The 18,081-nt window shown below is 35.0% G+C and overlaps 1 protein-coding gene across 5 annotated transcripts in view; it reads left to right on the top strand.

Moving 5' to 3' along the window:
- NECTIN3 (nectin cell adhesion molecule 3) overlaps nt 1-18,081 on the top strand; it is a 125,757-nt gene that overhangs the window by 17,976 nt on the left and 89,700 nt on the right. The gene's annotated exons all lie outside the window — the stretch shown is intronic.

Here is an 18,081-nt window from a genome sequence, read left to right on the forward strand (position 1 = left end):
AAGCTCCTTCCCTTATAATCGTCATAATGTTGTATGTGTCTGAGTTTTTTGTTTATTTGTTGAGTGAAATCATGTGGTCCTTGACTTTTTCTGTCTGACTTATTTCACTTAGGATGATATTCTCAAGATTCATCCATGTTGTTGCAAATGGAGTATTTCATCTTTTCTTATGGCTGAATAGTATTGTATATACCGTATTTTGCTGTGTGTAATGTGCTCTCGTGCGTAATGCGCCCCCATGTTTTTGGCCCAAACTTTCAGAAAAAATCTTTAGATCTTTAGTTTAATTTTTTTAATTCATTTTTTATTTATTTATATTTAGTAACAAAACCGATTATGTTGTAGGGTATTACTTTGCATATGGATATCATTATTGCTTTCTAGAGTTACACTTTTAACACATAAGCATAAATAAAAGAATTAAAAACATTTATATAGATACAGAATTAATACTACCCATGTATAATGTGCATCCTCATTTTTCCCTCAAAATTTTGGGCAAAAAAAGTGTGTATTATACACAGCAAAATACAGTATGTATCACATCTTCTTTATCATATCATCAATCCAAAGACACTTTGGTTGTTTCTATGTCTTGGCCACTGTGAATAATGTAGTGAACATAGGGGTTCATATATCTTTGCATATAAATGTTTTCATATTTTGGGGGTAGATACCCAGAAGAGGGGTTGCTTGGTCATATGGTAACTCTTAACTTTTTGAGGAACTTCCATACTGTTTTCCATAGTGGCTATACTAGTTTGTATTCCCACCAACAGTGAATGAGGGTTTATTTTTTTTTCTCTACAACCTCTTCTGACACTTTTTAGTACTTGTCTAGTTGATACAGCTCTTCTAAAAGGTGTGAGGGTGGTGTCTCATTGTAGTTTTGATTTGCATTTCCCTAGTGACTAGTGAAGTTGAGCTTTTTTTATATTGGCCATCTTATGCCTTCTTGGGAGAAGTGTCTGTTCAGCTTCTCTTCCCATTTTTTAATTGGATTGTTTGTTTGGTGTTGAGTTGTATAAATTCTTTATATATTTTGAATGTTAACCTCTTTTTGGAACTGTTTGCAGATATAGTCTCCCATTTGGTTGTTTGCTTTTTTTGTTTTGTTGGTGGTTTCTTTTGCTTTGCAGAAGCTTTTTTTAGTTTAATATAGTCCCATTCATTTATTTTTACTTTTATTTCCCTTGCATTTGGGATGAAATTAATAAAATCCAAGACCAAGGTTCATAAGTTTAGTACCCATGTTTTCTTCTATGTAATTCATTCTTTTAGGTCTTTTCAGGTCTTTGATTTATTTTGAGTTAATTTTTATATTGGGTGCCAAATAAATAGAGAACAGAAAGACTATACAAAAAATCAATGCAACAAAGAGAGATTTTTTTGAAAAGATTAATAAAATCTACAAACCTGGCTAGACTCACTAAGGAAAAAAGAAAAGACTTAAAACAAAATGTCAGTGTTTTTCATTTTACTACTCTAATGGATATGTCATGGTATATTTTACGGTCCTAATTTACATTTCCCTACTGATGTTGAGCATTTTTTCATATGCTATTTGGTGATATGTCTGTTCAGATCTTTTACTTATTTTTTCTTTCTTTTATTGGCTTGTTTTTTTTATGGAATTTTGAGAGTTTTTTATGTATTTTGGATTCAAGTACTTTATCAGAGGTACTTCATTTATTAAATATGTTTTTCACAGATTTTTTATTTTTCATTAAGTAACTTGTCTCAAAAATGTATTTTGAAGAGCAGAAACTTTAAATTTTGATGAAATTCACCAACTGTACTTCTGGTCACATATCTGACAACTATTTGCCAACCCATCATTACAAAACTTTATGTTTGCATTTTCATATGAAATTTAGAAACAGCTTAATTTTTGTAAAATGTCTGATTGGATTTTGATTGGGACTATCTTGAACTTCCAGATAATTTAGAGAGAATTAACATTTTAAGCAAATTAAGTCTTCTAACCTATACTTCTAATAAAGTATATATTAATTGCTCAGCAAATTTTATAGGTTTAATTGTACAGGTTTTTCACAGCTTTGATCAGATATATTCATTTTTTATCTTTTTGTGTGTGATGCTCTTCTAAATAGCAATGTTTAAAATTTGTTTCTTTTTTAAAATTTTTTCTTTTTTAAATTTTCCTTTCCAGTTTAAAATTTTTCTTTCTTTCTTTTTATTTATTTTAGACAGAGGGGAAGGAAGAGAGAAAGAGAGGGAGAGAAACATCAGTGTGTGGTTGCCTCTTGTATGCCCCTTACTAGGGACCTAGACTGTGACCCAGACATGTGCCCTGACTAAGAATTGAACTGGGGACCCTCTGGTTTGCAGGCTGGTGCTCAATCTACTGAACCACACCAGCTGGGGCTAATTTTTTTTTCAATTTTTTACTGCTAATACATAGAAATAGAATTGATTTTTATATATTGATCCTAGATCCTACATGAGGACTAGTACTGTCCTTACTAAATACAGGCTGACAGCTGTTAGAGGGGATCTGGATGAAAAAAGTGAATGGATTAAGCAATAAAAATTTTATGAAAAATAAAGACTCATAGACTAGACAATAGTATGGCGATTACCAGAGGGAAAGGAGTATATGTGTCGGGAGAAGATAGAAGAGACTATAGGGAGTTATAAATGGTGATAGAAGGAGACTTACTTGGGGTGATGAACACATAATATAATAAACAGGTGATGTATTATAGAACTGTACATCTGAAACCTGTATAATTTTATTAACCAACGTCATCCCAGTAATTCATTAAAAAAAAAAGGATTGGGGAGTGTAGCTATATAATCTATACTTCTGTTTCCAAATGAAAAGCAAAACTTGTCCTTTTCATAATGTGAACCCTACTACCTTCAGAATAACTCCCCTGCACCATTTTAACATAAAAAATTAGAGCCAGTTTATATATTAGAGGCTTTAGTCCTGTAGACTTAGCTCCAGGGGTCAGGACAAGAAAGGAAAATACTAGGCTTTAGGTGAGTTGGAATATTTGTTCATGGAAATCTGTGCAGTTAAGTGGCTCTGTGATATAAAGTTTGTCTAAGTTGGTATTATAAAATTGCAGAAAACTAGGAAATAATTGGCGAGGGTAGATGTTTTGAGTATTATCAGTCATCATGTTATTTGTTGACTCTGTTGTGGGACTTGTCCTCAGATATAGTTTGTCAGTTCTGGTCTTCACTTCCAACCCAGCACTGATAGCTCTTATAATAAATACGATCTGACTTACATATTGTAAATGGAGTTTCATAAAGTACCATTAATTATTTCTCTGTATAAGTTTATTTGAACAGTGATCCTTTTAAAAGATAAGTTAAAATATCACATTTCTGCCAAAAATTCTCTAGTGGTTTCCTATCTAATTTCAGATTGAAGCGAAGTCTTAACTGTATGGTCTGGTTCCCTGTTATCCCCATGACCTCATCACCTGCCACTTTTCCTCTTCCTTCAGTCAAGGGACACTGCAAGGTTCTTTTTCACTTTTTTCAAGTTTCTGTTTCAGTGTCCTCTTAAAAAGCCCTTCTTTTATCACTCTTAGATGCTACCTTAGAATAATCACCATTGCTGTTACCTTTCTTTATTTTCCTCCATAGTTCTTACTATCTTATCTTTTTATTTTCTTAATTCTGTTCTCTGCTTAGAATATAAACTTCAGAAGGACATGGACATATTTTTGATACTGTGCCTAGCATCTAGGGTAGTGCCTGGCACAAAATACATGCCTATTGCATTCTGATAAATGAATGTCCTCAGTTCTCTCAACCATTTTTTGGTATGTGATCCAGATTTATCCTTAGAATATTAGAACTTCCTGTGATCCCAGAGATATTTTGTCTAGTATGACATGGCAGGAAGTTAGAGATTATTCCATACTCTAATAGTATTTGATTTTGCAGTTTATACATAGTTTTCACATTTTGTAAGTTCTCATATGTATACACACACACACATACACACACAGTGCATATATATAGGCTCTATTCTATGTTTATTTCTGTTTTGAGTGTTTGGGTTTTTTAATAACTTTTGTTACATTTTCAGAGTTGCATAAACATCAGTTTAAAACAATTCAAATTAATTGTGGAATGTGCTAGTTATAAATTGGATTTGTCTAAAATGTGTTTAAGTATGCTGAAATCATCGAGGGTGTCCAGATTATTAAAAATGTATACTCAGTTGCTTCAAAAAATTCTAAATTCTGAGTAGTCTGAAAGGATCTATATCTTGGAGATCTTTGGAGGTATTGTTTGTTGTTGGACACAGAGAAGAACAAATGTTTCATTTGTAGAGTATTTGCACATACCTGTTTTGTAGATTCTAACATTTTTGGAAGATCCTAGGATGTATAATGCCCAACATGTCTGCCCTTTCCAGTAGGTTGAGAAATTAGTTGTGGTAAAAGATAGTATCCAAATATCAAAACATATTATTAAAGACAGATTTGTGATGACTTCTATTACTTTTTGGTTCATTGCTGGAGTGGGAGAGGTAACAAAGTGAACTGATGCCAATTTATTCTCACTTCCATTTCAGACCACAGTATGTGTTCTCTAATAGGAATCTCAAGTCTTTTTGTTTTTGTTTTGAAATAACCCATAGAAGTTAGAGTACATGAGTCATTATCTTTTCTTTTTCTGTCACAAGCTTATTTTTTAAGTACCTGTATTTCCAGATCATTTATATCTTTTGGGCATTCTAAATCTTGCCTGAATGCTTATTCTAGTGATTTTCAACCTTTTTCATTTCACAGCCCAGATAAATTAATTACTAAAATCCTGTGGCACACCAAACTATATATTTTTTGATGATCTGACAAAAAATAGGTATAATTTTGATTCATTCACACCTGATGGCTAATGTGTTGTTTGATGTTATTTTTTAATTTGACAATCTAAGGGAAAAGAGTTCAGTGCCCCTAACAAAATAGTAAGGTATTGCATGTATTAAAAAGTCTTGTGGCACACCAGTGTGCATACACTGGTTGAAATTGCTGGACTAGTCAGTACACATGAAAACTCGAAAGAGTTGTATTTTCATGGTTGTAGTGAGAGCTACTGGTAGTGGATAAACATTCCTTTCTCTTCTTTCTCTGACAGATAAGTTCAATTGAATTAATTAATGAAAACAAAACTTAAAGTAAAAAAAACAAGTAGACACTCAGAGAAAAAATATAGCATCATATATTACCATGTCTTTCCTTGGTCCTGAGAGTGTGCAGTAGCCAGGAACACCTGATGAATATTTCAGGGTCTTGTCAGATATGAAAGGTTCGATCCTTTGCTGTTTCTTAGCCTCTTTACACTCTAAGCTTACATTTTTATTAATGAAATGTATACTTCAGATAATTGAGATCTTTAGCAATAAACATTGAGCGTACTTCTGCTTTTCAGTTAAACTCATCTCTGTGTGGGAAAGTAGGGGGAAGGGAGTAGGTTCAAAGTATCAAGAGAAGAGACATTCAAACCTGTAGCAGGGATGTCCAACCTTTTGGTATCCCTGGGTCACACTGGAAGTAGAGTTATCTTGGGCTACACATTAAATACACCAACACTGACAAAAACAAAACTCATAAAGTTTTAAGTAAAGTTATGTTTTTGGGGGGTACATTCATATCCATTATGGGCCACTGATTGGACACTCCTGCTAGAAAATTTTTGTTGAGTTGGTTTGAGCCAAACTGATGACGATTGCTGGGAAGCAAAATCTCAACTGATTGAGAAATGCTCTGGAGAATGGCAGTTGAGCATCTTTTATACATTACAATCAAAGGAGGGAGACAGAAGGGGTTACTACAGATCTATTGCTGATAGATTTGGGAGACAGGAGGAAGCAAAAGGGAAATCTCTGGGATTGGATGAAAAGTAAAATGGTAGACAAATACTTCTTTTGCATAGGTAGGTAAAGTGTAGTTAACAGTCAGTTAATATGATAACAGTAACAATGAGGGGATTTGTGCTCTGAGCTCTGGTGGTTGTGTCCAACGGTTTCAGAAAAAGGGAAGTTACCTCGAATTTCCAAGGAAGGGTATGTTATCATAGATGCAAAAGACAACAGACAGCCTTATTAAGGTAAAGATTGATCTTTGTTAGGGAAAAAAATCAGCCTACAACACCATAACTGCCCACCATGAACTGCTTTTAGTTAATGTTTTAATTTCAGACCATCCTTTGTGGTTACTTTAGGCCTTCAAGCTTGCAAAGGCTGCCACACAGGCCTCCCCTGAGCTTGTCAGATTAATGTGTGGCCCCTTTTCTTCCACAGGTGTTTGTAGTGAGGCATTATAATACTGACTTTGGTCCAAGAACCACAATGGAAAATCTGTTTTTCCATGGTTTTGAGATTGTATGGGGAAAATGTTATTTGGAAGTGGTTTAGGTTAGGATTGGAAATGTATTAGACACTAATGTTTGCAAGCAATAGAAACTAACTCTGGCTAACTAAAATATGAAAAATTTTTATCAGAATTTACTTGTGCAACTAAAATAAACTACTCAATGTTTTTATAGAAAAAATTAGAAAGCAAAAATCACTCATTACCTCCTAAACAAAAATGAGGAAGAAAAACCTGATATTTAGATTATTTGTTTATTAGTAAGTTTATTAGTAAACACATTAAAATGTCCATTTATAGTTGTTTTTTTTAAATATCTATTCAAGTTCTTTGTTCATTAGGGCAGAACTGGTTCTTGGTGAGGACCCTCACCTCACTTTGTTCTAACATGGTGAAAAGAAAGTTCTACTCTATTCCTTTTCTAATGCCAACATGAGGCTCACCCTGATGACCTCATATAAATTTAATTACACTAAGGGACCACCTCTGGATACCATCATTTTAGAGGTAAGATTAGGACTTCAACAAAGAAAGTTTAAAGGGGGTGAAAACATACAGTCTATAGTACTTTTTAACCTACTCCCTTCTCTACCTCCACCTGAGGAGGATATTTCTGTTTATTTTTATTTTTAATTTGCTTTTTGTTATAAAAATTATTGTAAATCATTCTGACATCAAAGAACACAGAGTAAAACCTAAAAGTTTTTTCTTTAATCCTCAGTAATTTTTTTTCCCTAGGAGTAAGTAATGTTATCTGCCAGAATATACAATAAGTTATTGTCGTAACTGAATGCAGGTTCTGCTTCCTGCCACTTGAAAAGCCAATACTTGAAAAGCAGGTGTTATATAAAGGAAAGTGTTTTTATTCAGGTGCCTGCAACCTGGAAGATGGGGAACTCTTGTTTCAACACCTATCTCAACATCTCAGTGCAGACAGGGCTTTTTATAAGGAGGGAGAGGGACAAGAAGAACAAAGATCAGGGGGAGAGGCTGTGGATGTGAAGGCAGTGTCCTTGCTGGTCCTAATATGGATCTTTAATGTTAGCATTGTGGAGCTGGTCAGTGCTAGCCAAATTCCTGCATTTGGGCAATTTGCGTCACTGGAAGTCATGGTCACAGCTATTTCTTGTACAAGTGGGAACTGAAACTGTAACTGAGCAGACAGGGATCCATTCACATGTCACCTTGGTGTATGACCCAGTAATTAGTATTGGAAGAAACAGGTTTTTATTTGTAATATTCCAACCTTGGGGGTTCTGGGAGCACTTAGGTTTGGAACCCTCTTCTCCCCTGAGACCCAATACTTCTCTTCTTCCCAAAAGGCTATAAGCCAAAAGCCCCAGAAGTTCTCCATCTCCTTATCTGTGCTTAAGCCATCTATGCAAAGTCTCTCAGTGGCTCTATCCTTTAGGATCTGGGGTATGTTGTCATCAGCCCTCAGTGTTACAGTCAAAGAATACATGTGTCGTATTACACTGCATCACGGTGAAGCCCAGGAAACGTACAAGTCCCAAGAGTCCAGATAAGAGTCCACATATGTAAGGCAACAGGCCAGCATCTTCTCAGGCAGGGTCCTTGATGGCTTCTGAGTCAGCTAGAGCAGGCACAATCAGAGCAAAAATGTATCTCCTTTCTTAATACACCAAACTGCATGGCAGGATCCTGACTACAGGCTACATAGCTGCTTGCTTACCCCTCCCTTCACATGGCTGCTATGTCATTGCTCTCCTTCAAGGCTCTCTGCTAACTCTGTCCTTTCCAACCCTCATGGCCTATTCATGGCTAACCATCTTAATTTTAAATACAGACCCAGGGCTCCCTACATGACTTCATATTCAGCACTGTCCATACTGAAGGTCACGTAGGCCGTTACCCTGGTGGCAGCCAACTTTTCTTCAGGAAAGACATGGCTATTACTTGCCTTTGTTATGAAAAGTATTTGACCCATATCATCCACTTCTCCCCTTCCTCCAACTGTGTGCTGTGGGGGACCATGCCCTGTACCCTGTTTCAAAACTGCTGATGCATATAAAGTACATATAAGGAAACTTTTCATACATGAATCTCCTATGAATTTGTTAGTATATCCTATTCTGTAATTACCACGTGATTAGTATATTATGTTTATTTCAATCACTGTTATAATTCCCCACTGTCAGTTTTTCCTCCATATTTATGGAGCTGTTGATGCCCTCTGAATTGCCTGGGGGAATGAAAAACCTGAGGGTGTTGTAAAGCAAAATCTTGAGAGTTAAAAGCAGACATATTTCTTAGTGGTGCCTGTTGAGAAGATACAATTTTTCTGACATGGGAAAAACAAGTCATAAGGAAGTTTAAAACAATAAAGGCAAACATTATAAAGGAAAGGATAGTTAAACCTAAATTAAAATTCTTCCTAATATAGACCTGAGTTCTTGTAGTATCCATGAAAATAAACACAAAAATCAATCTCCAGTTCCCTCAAAGAGAGGAGAGTGATGGTCCAATGTGTGTTGAAGCCAGGAAGCCTATTGCTTGATATTTGTGATGATTATTTCCTTCTGAGCTGAAGTGTCAAATGTAAGTGCAATAACAAGGATTGATTCCTCCTTGTTCTGCTCATATGTAGTTTAAAGTAATTCAGTTATCTATTACAAACTTAGTGAGAGAGTCCAGAAATTTGTATTAGTATGTGAGGTGCAGTTTTATTGGCTATGATGATTAAAGTCTTGTAGAGATTCCAAAGTGCATGCTGATGTGCAGCTGTTCCCTATCAGGGTCGTAGCATACACATAAAAATATACTCATCATCATCTGAGATTTTCCCAGAAAGATCCCAGGCCATTCAGGTGAACATTGCTTGCTTACCTGGAGTCCCATCTGCCCAAAATGGTTTTACGTACTTGCTTATAGATCTCAGGAAGGAATAATTTTCCTCTGGGTCCCTCTGAACAAGTTAAAAGCACCTGGAATTGGAATACATGTCCTCATGGGACCTGCTGGTGAAGCTGCTGCCTTTCAGGAGAAAAGGTTACTTGAGTGGACAATTTACAGAACAAATGCCATCCTAGGAGAGAGGCAGGACATTCTATGAAGTAGAGGAGGTTGTGTAATAACTTAAGATCCCTGAGTTGGCATTCTGAAGGTTGGAAGGAGGCTTGTTGCTACATTGTCTCTTTACCGCTATGACCAAGACTGTTAAGATGTTTTGTTTTGTTTTGTTTTGTTTGTTTTTAGTCAATTTGGTGTTTGATACAGAATACATAGCTCCTGTGTCTACTAAAAGTTAGTCTTTGTTCCCCACTGTAAATATTACGTGAGGTTCCTTTGGGGAAATAATGATTGGTTAGGAGGTATCTAAAGATGTCCTTGGGCCCCCTCATTTATCGTCTGAATCACCATTCCACTTTACCATCTGCCTATGTGCTTCTTTTTATTCAGTTCTCTTCTTTGTTCCTGTTGCTAGGCTCCTGAGGCTTTCCACCTTGGTGACCTGCACCTGGACTGTTGTCCTTGCCCTGATCTTGTCTGTGCATAAGTGAAACATAAACTTGGAAAACAATGAACTGAACTAGAACTTAATATCCATAACTGTGTATTATAGAGTCTATTGAAACACAATTTCTCCTTCTAAAATCACCTATATTTTAATCAAAGAGCTAAATCAAGACCAGTTCATTAACTACATTAAGTAAACTGTCAGTTTGGCCTCATTATTTGCACAAACACAACAGGAATAGCAGTTGATTATATAGGCTTTCTTAAATGTACTTTGCTGGAATCTTATAAGAAATTTCTAGATTGAGCTTTAATTAGTCCCTTGGGGCAAGGAGGCCAAGCCAACCAGTTGCCTTTGGGCTTTGCCTGCAATACCTGTAACTTTGGATGAGTTCTACAATTCTTGGTGTCTGCAAAATGTCTTGAGGTTCTTCCTTGCCATCTCCCAGGAAAGCACCATTTGTTTCTTACCTGGAAAGACTGCCATGAACCTTATGAACAAGCAGAGTACCACGCCATGTAAGGGGCTTTTATCAGCTTCAGAGTCAGTCTTCATTCCTTAAAGCTTTTTCTGACATTCATAGTCTGGGAATGTCTCTCTCAGACATGACCTTCCCAGTCAATATCTTGGATAATAAAACCACAACTGGAAACTGACTTTATATGTCCTATTATGAAGAAATCATATTCCTATTAGATTTATGCAAATAAACACATTGCCATGGAAATAATACTTCTCACCCATTAAAAGTTTCAAAATTCCAGAGTGATCAGGTAGGGAGAAAAAGACAAATGCCTCAAGTATAATTTACAAAATTGCTTTAAGGAAATAAACAAGTTTACTTATGTCTGAAAAAGAAAAAGATTAAAAATTAGCAATATTTTTATAGTACCTCTTTGTCTTTAAAATCATTTTTATTGTTATTCTGTTATAGTTGTCCCAATTTTTCCCCCTTTCCCTTCTCCCTATCCCACCCCTCCATTCCCACAGTCAATTCCCACACTGTTGTCCAATTTTTTTGATAAATTAAAAGTGCAATCATCCTTAGTTCATTCTGTCTCATAATCAGTTTTTGTTTATGCTGATTATTTGTGAGTGTTTTCATAAATCCTGTTATTCCATAGAGTTCCAGTGATTTTCATCCAGTTCAAAAATGTGATCTGAACATTTATTCACAGAAATATGTAATTTAGAGTAATTCAGAGTCCTTTTTTATGGATCTTTCTGAAGATGTAACATTTATAAATGCATCAATGTGAAAAATAACTGACTATGGGACATCCATTTTATAATAAAAATGTGTATACAAATAGAACATAGTTACTACTTACTTGACAAAGCTTCCCATGTACTTTAAGCATATCAAATAGGCTGAATTTGTTTAAAATTTCATAAGGAGAAGTTTATAAGGAGAAGTTCAAGGCCCCACAGCATTCCAGGGGCCTATTGGAATGACCCAAAGCCAATTTTAGGTCAAGAAAGTCTCTTAAAATTTAAACCCTGGGAAATTCGTCACACAAGCCCATATAATTAAAAGGTTATATATCAATTTGGAACAATATTAAATTATTTATCCATGTTGACAGTAAAGGTATCAAACATAAATACAGGCGAATCTTTAGTTCTTACAAAAGAAATTATTTAATTAATAAGTAAATTATGATTAATAATTTAAATATTTTATTATTTTATAATTAGCTATTAATAAAATTTAATTATTTTAATGATTATTTTATAATCAAGCATTATTTATTATAAAGCAATTTCTTTTATAAGGATAAAATATGGGTTTTTAAATAATCAAGTACCTGATTAACACAATATAACACAGCTATTAAAAAAATAGAATCTTTGCTTTCTAGGCAGATACAAGTAAAACTTTTTCCCTTTTAACAGACTTGAAAAAGAACCAAACAAATTCTGTATTTGCTTACTTTTGACATTTAGATTCAATTATGTAGTTAAATTTAATATTCAGATTAACTATATAATTTCCTCTTAAGACCTCTCTTCATAGACCTCTACAGTGGGCACAAACTCTCTTCAATATACATAAATACTTATGACTTACATAATCTTTTTGTGATTTACACAGTCCCTTTTGAGTTTGTTCTTTTCTTCTCTCAGAAATAACCAACTTTAGAACAAATTACTTTTTTCTTTGAGTGTCTTCATATTTTATATCTTCTAAACCATACAAATTCTTTGCAACTTACAGAATTCTTAATTCTTAGAAACCTTGATTTTAGTGACAACTACAAGAAAGTAATTCATACTTTTTAGATTTTATTTATTTATTTATTTATTTATAGAGAGGGAAGGGAGGGAGACAGAGAGAGAGAAACATCAATGTGTGGTTGCTGGGGGTTATGGCCTGCAACCCAGGCATGTACCCTGGCTGGGAATCAAACCTGCGACACTTGGGTTCGCAGCCTGCGCTCAATCCACTGAACTATGCTAGCCAGGACAGATTTGATATTTTTATGAATACATTTTATAACTTTTAGAAATAGATTTTTTTCTTCAAATGCAAGCACATTCATATTTTTAAGAGTCTTTAAATAAAATGAATGTATCTTATGATACATTCATTAACAGATCCAAATTTATTTTCTAGCTTCTCTGCAATAAGAAGCCAAAGTAGGCACACTCAGATCAATTAATATTTTAGTATCCTGTTATTTCAAAATATGTAGATATTTCACAATTTTCAATATTTAACACAGCAAAACATCAAAGTCCCATGGTACCAAAGACTTTGGAAAATGATGTTTAGATATATTTATATTTATTATTGAAAAGCCTTATCAAAATCTTTCCATTTTAGTTACATGTATTTATTAGTTCTTAACAATTTTTTTGAGATTTCAAAGTCAGTTATTACTCAAGTAATTTTCTTAACCAATTCCATAACACAGATAACATGAACTTATTCCTGCAAACCCAGGCAAAACAAACATATTTTATGTTAATGATTTTAAAAGATATCAATTAAACTTATACCAGCTTTAATATAAAATATTTTTCCAGACCACATGATCCTGAAATAAAAACATGTGTGATAGTTCTTATTTACTTTTTTTTACCAGACACATAAATAATATTATTAATAATCGTAGAGAAGATAGGATCTTCATTTTGTTGTTTATAATTTTAAGGAAGCTAGAGGAGAGGCTGAGGAGATATCAGGCTTGGCTGACTTTAGCTGCTTGATTTTAAAAATGCCCCTTCACACTGAGGTGGGGCATCACTCTTATTTCCACCGGACTTGGTGCTGACATTAATTTCCCCATTTTTTCTGGGACCACCACACCTCTTGCCCCTCCAGGAGGAGGATCTAGAGTACCTAAAAGACTTAGCTCCTCATTTTTCTTCTTTCTGAGTTTTTAGTCTAGGAGGGGAATGAGATCTTTTCTCCCTCTTTGAACCATCAATTGAAATAATTTGTGAATATATTTCTTATGATGTAACAACGTGGAAAATTTGTGCATAAGAGACTTTATCCCATTTACCAGAGCTTTGGCAAAACAATTCTAATTAGTCACTGACTTACAGTTGTAAGTTGACCAGTCAGCTAAGATACAACATTATGGATTCTCTACTGGGATTGAGACTGAGCCACCATTGCAAAACAGAAACAAAACAACATCTAAATCAAAGATAAAGCCTCCAACAAATGAGTACTCTCCAACTAAATTAATCTAAAAAGAGGGACTAGTACATTAGTGCAGATGACCTTCACAAGTTTTAAGTGACACAATGCCCAGATGACAAAGACAGAGGATTGATTCCCTGTGTGAACAAACAACTCCTTAAAAGATAAGAAAGCAAGCTAAGAACAACTATGGCCAAAGTTTCACTTCAGACAGACAAGAGCTCTCACAGAGCTCCCAAACAGAACAGACAGATGAGAGCTTTTATTTTTTTTTTTATTTTTAGAAAAGATTTTATGTATTTATTGTTAGAGAGAGAGAGAGAGATCAATGTGTGGGTGCTGGGGGTTATGGCCTGCAACCCAGGCATGTACCCTGGCTGGGACTCGAACCTGGGACACTTTGGTTCCCAGCCCACGCTCAATCCACTGAGCTATGCCAGCCAGGACAGACAGATGAGAGCTTTTAAATAGAATATTCAAAATCCAGAAATCCATAAACCAGAACGCTGTACATGTATTCTGAATCCCATACCTGTAAACTGCGATTTTTCTTAGTCATTGAGCTGTGCCTACTGTCATGCTGCACCTGTTGATTCCTAGGTAATCCCAGACAGTTCAAAGATGGGCTGAGTGCTCCTGGCTGTGAATGCCAAGGACTTTACCCATTTGGGGCTCATCAGCCTGGCAATAAGCTGTTCCCTTTCACCAGCAAAGCATTAAAAAGTGATTGATACCTTGAGAGGAAGAGCATGGAGAGTCCCCGAGATAAAGAACTCTCTGCAGCTGCTGGGAAATTTCTATAGTCCTTGCCGTGGGGTCATCCTGTGTACTCTGGGCCTTAGCTGAGTCCACCTTGTCCCATCTGGATTGCCAGAAACTAACTGAATGCAGTTTGAGCTGCCTGTCACTTCAAAATCTAATACTAGAGAGTCAGGTATTGATGGTGTATCCAACTTTCTGGTGTCTCTGGGCCACACAGTAAATACATTGTGACACATAATCACAAAAAAGTTTCATATGTTTTAAATAAATTTACAGTTTTGTGTTGGGCTGCATTCACAGCCATCCTGAGCTGCATGTGGCCCATGGGGCACAGGTTGGACAGCCCTTACTGTAAAGGAAAGTGGTTTTATTCAGCTGCTTGCAACCTGGAAGATGAGGAACTCTTGTCTCAATACCTATCTCAACATCTTAGTGCAGGTGGGGGTTTTTACAAGGAGGAAGAGGGACAAGAAGAACAAAGAGATCAGGGGGAGAGGCTGTGGATATGAAGGCAGTGTCCTTGCTAATCCCAATATAGATCTTTAATGTCAGCATTGTGGAGCTGGTCAGTGCTAGCCAAGTCCCTGCAGTTGGGCAGTCTGCATCACTGGGAGTTGTGGTCATGGCTGTTTCTTTACAAGCAAGAACTGCAACTGTTGATGCCTATAAAATGCTTATAAAGGACATTTTTCATACACGACTCTTCTAGAGTTTGTTAGTATAGACTCTTCTATAATTACCACCTGATTAGTATGTTTAAGCTCTCACAGTGTGTACACACATATGTGGCTAATTCTTTACTTTTAAATCTTCAGTTCAGCTGTGTGTGTGTCTGTGTTTGTGTAGTTTAGTAGAAGGGATGTTTTTAAATATTTAGCTCTTGTGCTTTTACCTTGTCTAATTTATTATTTCCTCACTCTTACAAAGTAATTATTATGTATATACCGTACGCCATTCTATATATTAGTCTGGTTGTATACTTTCAATTGTATTAAGGTATTAATAGTAAGCTTTTTATTTTTTTAATTTAATATTTTCTTCTCTCCATCTGGGCCTTTGTCTTTTTTGAAATATTTCTTAGCTATTATTCTTAGCCTAGTTTCAAGAAGTATAATCAAGGTTTTCAGTGCAATTGCATTGAATTTGTGTGTTAAAATGGGGAGGTTTGACATTTATATAGTAGTAGGTATTTTTTCCAGGAACATAATGTATCTTTTTTTTTAATCCTTACATGTGGACATGCCTATAGATATTTTAGAGGAGAAGGAAAGGAGAAAGAGAGGGAGAGAAATATTGATGGGAGAGAGAAACATCAGTTGGTTGCCTTTCTTAGGTGCCCCAAATAGGGACCAAATCTGCTACCTCGGTATGTGCTCCACCCTGGGACTGAACCTGTGACCCTTCAGCCCATGGGCAATGCCCAACCAACTGAGCCACACCAACCAAGGCAACATGATGTAACTTTTATTTATTCAAGTCAATCATTCAGTTTTTAGGTTCTTTACAACTTTATTCGTGGATATTTTAATATTATTTTTTGCAAACATTAATCTTTCTCCTGCAATACATTTGCAAACGTTATCACTTATTATAGTGATTTTGTATTTTGTATACATTTTACATGCCACATATTTGGTTCTAATACCCTTTACTTGGCCACCTTAAGTTTCTCAGGTGGTAGGTTTTTCAAATAACGATTATTCCTTTCTAATGTTTATTTTTCTGTTCATTTTTCTTATCTTCTTGCATTGGAATTGTCAGTGTCAGCTGAACAGTGATAATGATAGTAAACTGCATTTTCTTGATTTTTCTTTAATATCTGTGCTCTCTTTTTTACTATTTTATTGTGATGGTCATTTGAGCAGAATCAATTTTATTATTAGGAATCCTTTTCTCAGTTGATTTTTTTAAAGAAAATCAGATAATGAATGTTAAATTTTATTGTCTTCAAAGCATCGTTGCAAAATGTTGTGTATGAGTTCAGTTTGATAAGTAGCCTAAAAATACTTTTACATTCTTGGAGTTTTCTACTTACTCAATGTTTCTTTTTCTTTAAATAGAGTTGGATATTATTTTATAATATACAAACTTTTAGTCAGTATTTATAAATTGCTTTTTTATTGTCTATATATTTTCTGGTTTAGTACCAGGCTTATGATAAGTTGCTAAAATACATTAGTATACTTGATATGTTTTTTCTTTTATATCTTAGGATAGTTTTAAAAGCTTAGTAATTAAGAGCATGATGTAACATTTTGGGGGGCTTGAATCTTTTCTGAGGCAGTGCTTAAAAAAAAAAAAAACCTTCCATACCTATTAAGAGTTGTTAGTCCTGTTTTGTAGTATCCTCAGTCATTTTTGGGGTAACAAAGGTTGCTCCTTTTTTAAAATAAAAGATTTTATTTATTTTTTTAGAGAGAGGAACAGAAGGAGAAACAGAGGGAGAGAAATATCAGTGTGTGGTTGCCTCTTGTGTACCCCTGCTGGGAGCTTGGTCAGGAACCCAGGCATGTGCCCTGGCTGGGAATTGAACCAGCAACCCTTTGGTTCACAGGCAGGCGCTCAGTCCACTGAGCCACACCAGCCAGGGCTTAAAGCTTGCCCTCTTATCTATCTATCTGAAGTCCATCCTCTTATTTATGCAGTGATTTTTTTATGCAGTTATTCACTCATATTTATCAAAAGGGTTCATGGAAATAATAATTGTGTAAAGTCTTTGTTTAGAACTGTTTGAACATATTTAAGCATAATTATTTTTAATCCTCAACTGGGAACATATTCATTGATTTTAGAGAAAGAGGAAGGGAGAAAAAGAAAGAGAAAATTGATGTGAGAGAGAAACATCAATCGGTTTCTTCCCATATGCACACTGATCTGCAAACTTAAAACCTAGGTATGTGCCCTGGCCAGGAATCAGGCCTGCGACCTTTCTTTTCTGTTATATAGGATGATTCTCCAACCAACTTAGCCATCCAGCCAGAGCTATTTTACATTTTTCTTGATTATCTTTTAAGTGATACCCTAATGTTTTTTTATTTTGTGTTTAATTAAAATATTATTTAGCTATAATTCTAATTTTAAAGGTGTTTTTAATTATACTTTCCATTTTGAGTGCTTATATTGATTTAATTCATAGTTTAAGAATTTATTTTGTTAGGATACATGTGTGGGTTATAAACTCTCCAAGGATATGTTTTATGTTTTTATATAGTTGTCAGTGAGCGGTATCTTGCTTGACTTTAGTATTCATGAATAATATCTGTCTTATTTAGGTTCGATCCATTGCCTCTGGAACACAATTAACATGATAGGGGAACTTTGATGTCATTTTATTTTAACTTTTGCTTGTGGCATTTTTTTTTCTTTATTTGTGGGATGGAAAAAATTGATGTAACATTTTTGTTTGTTTTTAAATTAATGATTTCTGGGAATTTGTGTATTTTAAATTTTTTTAAATAGACATTTTTGATTAAAGGAATCTTCAAAGATACTTTAGTATTGTATTTGGTTTGATAGGTCCTGTATATATTGGTTATCTATTACTGAGTAAAAAGTTACTTTAAAACTTACTAGCTTTAGAAGAACATAAATTTATTTTTTAAAAGATTTTATTTATTTTTAGAGAGGGAAGGGAGGGAGAAAGAGAGAGGGGGAGAAACGTCAATGTGCGGTTGCTGGGGGTCATGGCCTGCAACCCAGGCATGTACCCTAACTGGGAATCGAACCTGCGACACTTTGGTTCGCAGCCTGTGCTCAATCCACTGAGCTATGCCAGCCATGGCAGAAGAACATAAATTTATAACCCCCTTGGTTTCTTTGGC

The sequence above is a fragment of the Phyllostomus discolor genome, chromosome 2 (assembly GCF_004126475.2).
Source record: "Phyllostomus discolor isolate MPI-MPIP mPhyDis1 chromosome 2, mPhyDis1.pri.v3, whole genome shotgun sequence".
Lineage (NCBI taxonomy): Eukaryota > Metazoa > Chordata > Mammalia > Chiroptera > Phyllostomidae > Phyllostomus > Phyllostomus discolor.